At 42.6% G+C, this 9,344-nt stretch overlaps 1 long non-coding RNA gene across 1 annotated transcript; it reads left to right on the forward strand.

The window, feature by feature from the left end:
- Positions 1-1,823: 1,823 nt before the first annotated feature.
- Positions 1,824-6,894, forward strand: LOC137853930 (uncharacterized). The gene is made up of 3 exons (XR_011094839.1): positions 1,824-2,056; positions 2,158-2,223; positions 5,526-6,894. It is a non-coding gene; the product is annotated as an uncharacterized lncRNA (long non-coding RNA).
- Positions 6,895-9,344: the final 2,450 nt, after the last annotated feature.

The following is a 9,344-nucleotide window of genomic DNA, read 5'->3' on the forward strand; positions in this document are numbered from 1 at the left end:
GGTATGCGCTAGTGGACCTGAGTGCGGACATGGTCCGGGGGCTCTGCACTGACCAGGATGGCCGTGGCTGGGCACCAATGCCAGTGCATCACTCGTGCCATTCTGAGAGAGTCCTCCTGGGCTCCTATGACGCATGGGTTATTTCTTCCTCACGTCACAGCAAAATCTTCCTGAGAATCACAACATTGAGCAGGACACTGAAACGAGCCTTTGTATTTATTTGATAACTGCCATAGTGCTCTGAGACCCCAGCTGCAGTTGTAGCACCACCATGCAAGGCTTCACACCACATGGAAAGAGCACCATTCCTGGCTTTTGGCAATGCTCCTTCCCCCGGGAACAGTCACCCTCAGGGGATGCTCCACAGTCCAGCACTCCCCCAGCTCAGGGTGAGAGCCTTCAGGTGGGCTCAGGACTCCAGCAGAAGCTCTGCTCCAGGAGCCATGTCTGTGAGCCTACCATCTGGCTTTGCCTCGCCTCTGTTCAGCATCTATGACTTCCCAGGCCAGGAGGTTGGAATGGGTGCATCCCACTGTTCTACCTCAGTAACACCTCTTGCAGGCACACATGACAGCACGGTATCGCCTGGAGCAGGAGGCAGTCCCTCCTGGAGCTCTGCCACAAACAGGTCCCTCATACAGCAGTGCAGAAAACAAGCCCCTAGAAAATCACGGCTTCTGCTTTTACCAATTGACACTTCTGGATTTAGCGGCTCCAAGACAATTGCTGAGTTATCTGTGGAGTCTTTTTTCCTCCTCCACTGTGACAGCTGTTACTTCTTTGCTTTTTCCAAGGCTGATTTCTGGCCACTGCTCGGCAGCCAGCTAGCTGGGAGGGGGGCAATGCTGTCAGAGTGTGTTACAGGCATTTTCCCACAGCCTGAGTTCTGGGGAATTACGAACAGTGACTACATACAAATGCACTGTGAATTTGACAGTCAGGTTGGGTATATGCTTTCACAAAGCTGGCTCCTGTGAGTTTTTCTCTTAACTAGTAAAGTTGCATGAAATAAGAGTTGGGTTTCATTTCAAACTTATTCTTTATTTGTGCATGAAGATATAATTTATTAGGTATAACCAAAATATCTTTAAAGCTGGTAAGTTTCTATAAGCTTTCAGAAAACAAGAGGTGGTAAATCTGTGAAGGACTTCCTGTTTGAGGCATTTATGTTTAGTAAGAAAGAGGTGCAGCAGCATTTTTGTTTTTAATAAATGTAATGTTATTAGAGGTCTTTCCGTTTACTAGGGTATTAGCGAGGGTTTATTTGAATGATAATATATTTACAATTCATATATTTGACAATCAGTTTGGAAAATGAAGTGTTGGTTAGAAAAGATGTATAATTATGTGCTGGGAGATCTGTATGTGTAAAACATGGATGAAGCCAGCCTTCCCTTTGAAAGAGCATCTAGCCCTAGCCAGGCCATAGTTAGAACCAAAGTTTGTGAGCATTTTTAGGAGCATTTTGGGAATCTTCCTTTAGGGGTGATGATTCCTGATTCCAGCCATAGCAGCCAGATGTCTGTAACTGCAGGAAGCCCGGTTTAAATTACCTGTTTTCTATGAGCTTCATTTTTTGGAAGGATGGATCAAATTAATCATATTATTAAAACAATGGCGAGGAAACCGATGGCTGCAAGCACAGGGCATTGGTCCAGGGAGAATTAGATAATTAATTGCAGTTGCTGTAAACTAACTTGGGCACACCTGCTAAACTGGGGAAGCCAAAGCAATATTTGCTTTGACACATTTTTGTGGGAGAATGCTTGGAAAACAGAGGATATAGTAATGTTACTAGTTGATGTAGCTTTAAGTCTGAATTGTCCACAAATGGATTGAATTTCCCTGAGCTGTTAATACACGAGACTTATGTGTATCCAATTAGGGCTATTAAAAGCAAGAACGTTGCGGATAATATTTCCAAAGTTAATTAATTGACATAGTATCACTTGGAGAATGCCTCCCCAGAAGCACTCTCAACTAGCCCCTACCAGCTATGATTTATAGCAACTTGGCCTGCTGGTGTGGAAATTTAAAAAAAAAATGAACTGCTGCTGTAAGCTTATTCTTTAGCAGTGAAATTAGACTATAATTCTACACAATTTGCTAGGAATGAAGTAACGAAATATTTCTCTTTAAATAATGGTGTTGTTTTAGACTCTTGTAAGGATTTTCAAGTCAAAGCCCAAAGGATGTCTGCGATGATTACTCAAATCACAAGCAGTGAGTAGCCTCTCTCAGCGTATTAATTTCAATGGTTACTGGGAAGAAATAAAAAGTCACAAAGAAAAAAAAAAAAGGCTCACAAATCTGCAATGTTTTTCAGCATGAAGGGGGTGAGGGTAGGGATCCTGTGCATCGTAAAATACCAAGAACATGTACTAAGAGACCATATATTGGGAAATACTTGAAAAAGCCTGAATCAGGAATGGTTGCTCATTATAGTGTGGTGGGGTGAGGAACAAGGCTCTTTTTAACCCAACAAGAGGCCTGAGAGAAAGCCACCAAGATATCCAGGGGGTGTTCTGACCAGCAATGAGAACTTTACTCGTAGTTACAGCTTTGCGCTGTAAGATTTGCTTATTTTTAAAGATTTTTATGTAGCAGAACCTGTTGTATGCATTTATTTGGTTAAGAAGGACCTTTGCAGAATGTGCAGATGAAAACTATTAGGCAAAATAGAACCTGGTCTAGTGGGAGGTGTCCCTGCCCGTGGCAGGGGGTTGGAACTAGATGACCTTCTATCAGTTCTATGATCTTTAAGGTCCCTTCCAACCCAAGCTGCTCCGTAATTCTATGAAAGCTCTGTGTGTAAAATGTATCAGCCACAAAAGACAGGCTTGTAATGGGTTCTGTACATAATATGTCATCTGAGTAATAAAGGGGATTAGAATACTTATTCAGACAAGTATAAAATGAAGAGGGAAATAAATCATTTACATAGTTGGTAGTAGCTGAGACAGCATGCTAAAGTTTTACAACTTCAGAACAGAAGATCACATCTACATTTATTACTCATTAAAATAATTCTAAAATGATTATAATCACACCATTCTATTATTTACCATGGTGTTGCAGTAGATAATTTACGTACTCTTAGCATTTTGGCAGCCCTCGTGCTTCATCCAAGCACAGTGACCAGCATCCACTAGACTGAGAATTAATTCAAGGCCTGCCTTTAAGCGTGTAGCAGGAAGATACAGACAGGGTTACACAGCTTCACTTTGTGCATAGCTGGGCTGGGTTTAGAGTGACAACTAAGAGGTGAGCAGGGTGAGCCAAGAGAAAAACAATCCTCAGAAAAATTAATTAGAAAAATTCCGGTCAGCTGTGTGTGTTACCTCATAAAACTGGCAAAGAAAAACACACAAGTAAAGGTGTAACTAACACAGTTATTTATTGTTTACAATACAACAAAGGCATGAACAGAAAGGTTCAGCAATTACTTTCATCTTTCATTAAAAAATTTAGTAAGCCCTAAGTGTATTCTAGGTGTATAGGTTATGATTTAATTTGCATTAACTACTGATTGAATAGAGACAATTTAACTAATAGAAATTAATCGTGATGTGACATTAACAAAATCTGACAACTGTTACAGGACCAAAGTTGTTACCAACAGAATTGAACACTGGAGTTGTAGTAAGTTTTCCTTCAAAGAAAGGTTGCTTATCGGTGCATAATATCGCTGCCAGCCCAGTAAGGAGGGTTTCTCCCAACCCTGATGGATGCAGAAATTCAGGTTGGTAATATTTAGAGGTGGGATGTTTGCCTAATGTCAGAGATATTCATTGTAAGAGGGTACATGTGTTACCCAGAAAGGCTATAGGAAAACTTCTTCCTGGATAGGAAGGAAAATGGAAATGTGCTGGTTTTGTAAGCTCACTGGAATTACTTTTATCTAGTCTTGAAGACAAGGTAACATGAAAAGATAGGGGTGTTATAGGTTTTGTGGAAAACATTTCTAGAGCAACAAGACATTAGTTGCTTTGACAAAGAGTTAATTACAAAGGGAAGAGGCAAAATAGAGACAGCAAGACCTAAATAGCATGCTTAGGAGGACGGTTCTTTTAAACCCTCCTAAGGGTGACACTTCCAGACTGCCCACCACAGCACTGCTGCCTGGCTGCGTTGGGGTAACCCAAGTAAAAAACTGCTTAGCTTATAGCAATAAAGAAAATTACCCCCATATTTCAGTTTTAATTACCCCCATGTTTCTGTCATGATTTTTACATGATGGGTCAAAAACAAAGCTGGCAAAGGCACGAGGTGTTAATTGGCCCCTGTTTTATCTATGCATCTACTAAAAGAAGGTCACAACTGGAAGCCCTAGCCCGAGAGCTTAAATCTGGTTACTAGTCTCCTAACACAATTTTAGTGTTGACAGTCTGTAGGAAGATCTCCAAAAAATCTCATTTTACAACCTCAGAAAGAGGTGCACGGTATGGTATGCCTGCACCCTAGTGACACTTCTGTTACTACTAGCAAAAACGTTCTTTGTGCAGAGGGCACACATACAAACACACACAAGGTGTGGAAGCAGGAAGGAGGTCAAAGTGTAAAGGATCCTGGGGAGTTTTGTCCCATGAGAAACAAGAGCAGGCTTGCACTATGTACCCTCAGAGCACGATGAAGGCTGTTCTTGAGTGCCTGCAGCAGAAACTACCTGGAAGATCTTCCAAAGCAACCTTGTACGTAACCACTCCTCCCAAGAAGGGAGTGGAAGCAGTCTTCTTCTGTCTTAGTGTGAATCTCATCGATGTATAAGGTACTTAATCATGGCTGCAAAAGGTGTGTTAAACATCTAACACAGAATTAAGCATGCTGTATCGATCATAGCTTCTGCACAAATAACTCTTGCTACTGCTTCAGGAAGTAAATCCACTGGATTTACACTTTTATAGGATTCCCATTAAGTCCTGTGCTGTTTACATTGGCTTTATATTTAAGGACCTTATGTAGGCCTAAATCAGATTTCTGGAATTTAGAGAGGGATTGCATGTCTCCGCTGTAGTGAAATTTAACCCTGAGCCAAAACTTTGAGTGCTGTCAGTGATCAGTGGAGCATGGGCTTCACCCCATTAGCTAAGTGGTGTCAGAAAATTGCCCCTGCCCTTCTCCCAGAAGAAGCTGTCCAAGCTGCTTCTGTTGCATTGAATTGCTTTAATTGATTTTGCTCATCTAGACAATGTTGGAATCAACACACACGCACGGCTTTCATGGTTTAATTGGCAAAAGCCTGAGAATACGTCTGTAGTGTTTTAATGATTATGAGTTGTTCCTGTAGAGAATCAATTGCATCCGATATTTTCAGCTGTGACTAGGATGCTCAGTTCCATTTCTTTTTCACTTTACTTCCCAGCAGAGAAAATCTTTTCTGCTCTTTTGTTTAGACAGAAGAGCATCCTACCTTCTCTGTCAATACTTCATCCGCTCAGCAAGGGAAGTGCTAAATTTGCGCTTTCAGCTCAGCAGGCTTTTCTACTTTAAAAAAAAAATAAATCATTTTCTTCTTATTTCCACAGACTGACATTGTCATGACCTTAGATGCAGCAGCCCAAGATCTTTGCTGGTGTACTCTACCTGGTACGTAAAACAAGAAGAGATGTGAGAGCATCCAAGCTGCCTGCGCAGGACAAGCCCTGCATCTGGCAAACACTCCTGAGTCCTCATTCCTCCTTTGCTTCAGCTGAGGCCAACAAGTGCGTTCAAGGTTAAAAAAAATAAAAAGCTGTTTGAGAACATATGTGCCCGCTGCGTGGGGAGGCCACCATGCCGTCAGGAGGTGACTCGCCAGGTTACAGAGGTCAGCTACCAAACACCACGCCTGGCACAGCACCAGTGCCCGGGAGGGGGATCCGACCGGCCCGGGCACGGTGCCACCCTAACAGATGGGCACGTGTGCAAGTATCCGAGCAGTTGAAGGCAGGGTACCTGTTTGGGGATGCAGCTGCAGGAAAGCTATGAGCTGAATTCTGCACTCTCATTTATGCCTGCTTTGGGGACGCTTGCAATGTCAGAGTTCTCCAAAAATGCTTCCTCTGCACAAGGCCTTCCCATGGGAGAGGACTGCAGGACAGCAAGAGCCAGGAAACCAGATAAGACCATCAAACATACTTTATATAAGCCATCGATAACAATATTCTGTCACTAATAACCAAAGCCAGATTCATGCTCATTCATTTCAATCACCATGTCACTTTGATGATGCAAAGTTTTCTTCTTTGGCTGTAATTAAAAAAGAAAAAAAAAAAAAAAAAAGAAAAAAAGAAAAAAAAAAAAAGGAAGGAAGCTTCTTCATAAACCAGAAGTATTTTCAAACTTTTTCTTTTCCAAACAATATTATGGAAAAGAATAACTAGAAGGTGAAAATAGCTCCAGGGTTATCTACAAGTGAAAGCAAAACAGGCAGGAACACAGACAGTAAAAATGATGTGCATGGCCACAGACAGAATTGCGTTTTGGGAATTGAGACTCACATGCTACACAGATATTATCATATTTAGGTTTGGGTTCTTCCTTCAGACACTCTTGAACAGTTTCCTATGAAGTGCAAAGACTATGCTTGTGTTTGTATCTGTGGGTAAAAATAAGATGTGACTTGATCCTTAAGTTTATCATCATAGACTTTTCTTACTTTAAACTCACTTTCAAAAATCTGCATATGCAGCTTCATCACCTGGCAAAAAGGATGTGATCTTAAATCTGTGTATCATCAGCATAGGCTCATGCAAGTGGCTTACCAGCTGGCTGGGTCTGCCCATCAGTTGTAGAGAATGTCTAGCCTTCTTTACAGCACACGGGCATCATGTGGAGCAGCTCAATCCCCTCCATCCCAGGAAACTTCAAGGTGAATGCATTTTATAGCAAAAATATTGTCTATAAAAAGCCACTTTAGACCTCAGATGTTCTGATTTTCAAGAGTGTCTAAATATGATAAGATCCAAAGTCTGATCCCTTAATATAGGTAATCAGTTACTAAGAGATTTTCTGTCACAAAATGCTTCACAAGGTGAAAAATTCTAGCCTTGTGGCTTTTAAGACAGAAATATTCTGTGGCTTCAGGGAAATGTAGCACATCCTTAGCAGTTAAAGGCTTAACACTGCACTGCAGACCAGTCTTCTCAAACCAGCTTGGCACAGATCCCATCTCCAGGTTCATGCAAAGCCATAGCAAGAAATTAGCACTAGAGACAGCCCCGTGCACAGATGTCTTCTCTTCTCCCAGGCCTCCTCCAGCTGCTGAGATGTCCTTGCTGCCACGACAGATGTGCAGCGTGCCCTTCTTTGGCCTCTTTACTTACCCAGCTTCCACCACTGCATGATACCACCACGTTCAGAGGGACAGCAATACTGGGAAAGAGTTAAATGCAGTTGCAGCTGCTTGTAGCAACACTGCAGCTGAAAACTGCAGCACCTCATGACCAGAGGGCTCCTCAGCAGGTCAGGGAGCCTCCTCACTGAGCACAGCTTGCTGATACCAGCCTGTGTCCCACCAGGTACCCCCCAGCCACATCCAACACACAACAGAACAAACATAAGCCGGGAGCTTCACGGCCTTGTTGGATTACCAAATGAAAGCAGCTTTCCGAGGCACGGTTATCATTGCAGAATGGATGTTTCAAGGTGCATAACAGCTTAGAGAGGAAGAGAGCACAGCAAAATGTGCCTTTAGGTATCCAGAAGTTAGTTTTTCCAAGTGTAAATTGTGCTCCCTCTGTAACAGAATGCAGAGAAGATGATCCTTTCGGTCCTCAGATGGCTGATGAAGATGCCTGTGCTGAGACACTCTCTGGAGGTGTCTCTCAATGTGCACTCATGATGAATGGTCCCAACTGACTGGTGTGTGCTTAGGCTGCATCTGAAGAGAGGAGTGGGAGCACCTCCATGGACCAGGGTCCAGCTCCACAGCTACTTGCAGCAGGTGCGGGCATCGTGGTACATTTTGGACAGGTCCCTGACGCAGCTGGCTGGGAGACGAGGAGTCCGCGAGCATGAGATCATGCACCCATAACTTGGTTATCTGTAACATGGGACATGGCAAATTCCTCCTCAAGCATGCAGCTCACACTGACCTAGACTTGCTAAGCCATCCAGGTGAACCATGCAGGTGACAGATCACACCCGTGTCCAAAATCAGCCTCGATGGCTTCCTGGTGCTTCATTCAAAGCACCTGAGGCTGCATAATGGAATCAAGACTGTTGTACTGCATCTTTGAGGACATCCCCCTGAGAACCAGGACCCAAATAAGCAACCTTTACACTTCAAGTGAGTTCTCCCAAGCACACAGTACCCCTTTGGGCTGGAGAGGTGGAATACTTGGGTGGCCTCAAGTCCTCCTGAGCAATCTCTTAACAAACCTTCTGCTTCAAGTACGTGATGTTAAAAATATCAAGCCCCTCAGCAAGTTCCTCTTGTTAAAAGTGGACAAATGCGGCCAGTTACATCCCATTGTACGGAATCCCCACCGTGTTTCACCAACAGAGCAGTTGACTAGTGACACCTTCAGGCTGACCATAAAATAGTTGAGTTTCGCACAAAACTGTGCTCTAGACGCTTTAAACACATAATGCATTTCAATAAAATGTCCCAAACTTCTGTTGTCTTCATTTTACCATGTCTCTGTTGAATTCTTAAAGTATTTAAGACTTGAATACTTTTTTATTATTATTAAATTAAATTAAATACTTGAAGAGTCTTGCAAAATTAAATCACAAACTGTTTTTGAAATCCATCATCTAGATCCTGATTTCATTTTTTTTCCCCTCTCTACTGTGCATTTCTCTTTTTAATACAGGGCTTCTATGTGCCTTTATGCTAGTGAAAGTACATTAGTATGTTTCTCTATACAAAACACCTAAAAATGTTTTACAGGTCTCTGCCAGACAAAATGATACTCAATCCCCCATTAGGGCATATTTGAACTTAATATATATGCATTATAGCATATATATTAATCTGAAATTGAGCTTATCCCAGCTTCTGGGGATTGTTCATGAATCCCAAATCTCCCTAGGCTGCTCCATGTGGCTCCAGTGGTGATAAGAGCCCAATAAAAGGAAAAAGATAGTGGCTAGCATACAGCGTGCTGGACTCCAACTTCACCAGCTGCTAGTTCAGTGGTATAGCTTGAGGGCATCATATTTGGTCTGGGGAAGGTCCAAATGGGACAGTCCATGGGCCAAGATAAAGGTATTTGATCACAGCACCAGCCTACCTTCACAGTCACCTTTTTTTTTTACCACCTCCCACTGCCCCTGGTTAACAGCTGAGGGGCTGGCCCATGACTTTAGAAGCACTCAGCCCATAAATTTCCATGACTGACTGCAATTACATTATTAAT

Source organism: Anas acuta, chromosome 3 (genome assembly GCF_963932015.1).
Source record: "Anas acuta chromosome 3, bAnaAcu1.1, whole genome shotgun sequence".
Classification (NCBI taxonomy): domain Eukaryota; kingdom Metazoa; phylum Chordata; class Aves; order Anseriformes; family Anatidae; genus Anas; species Anas acuta.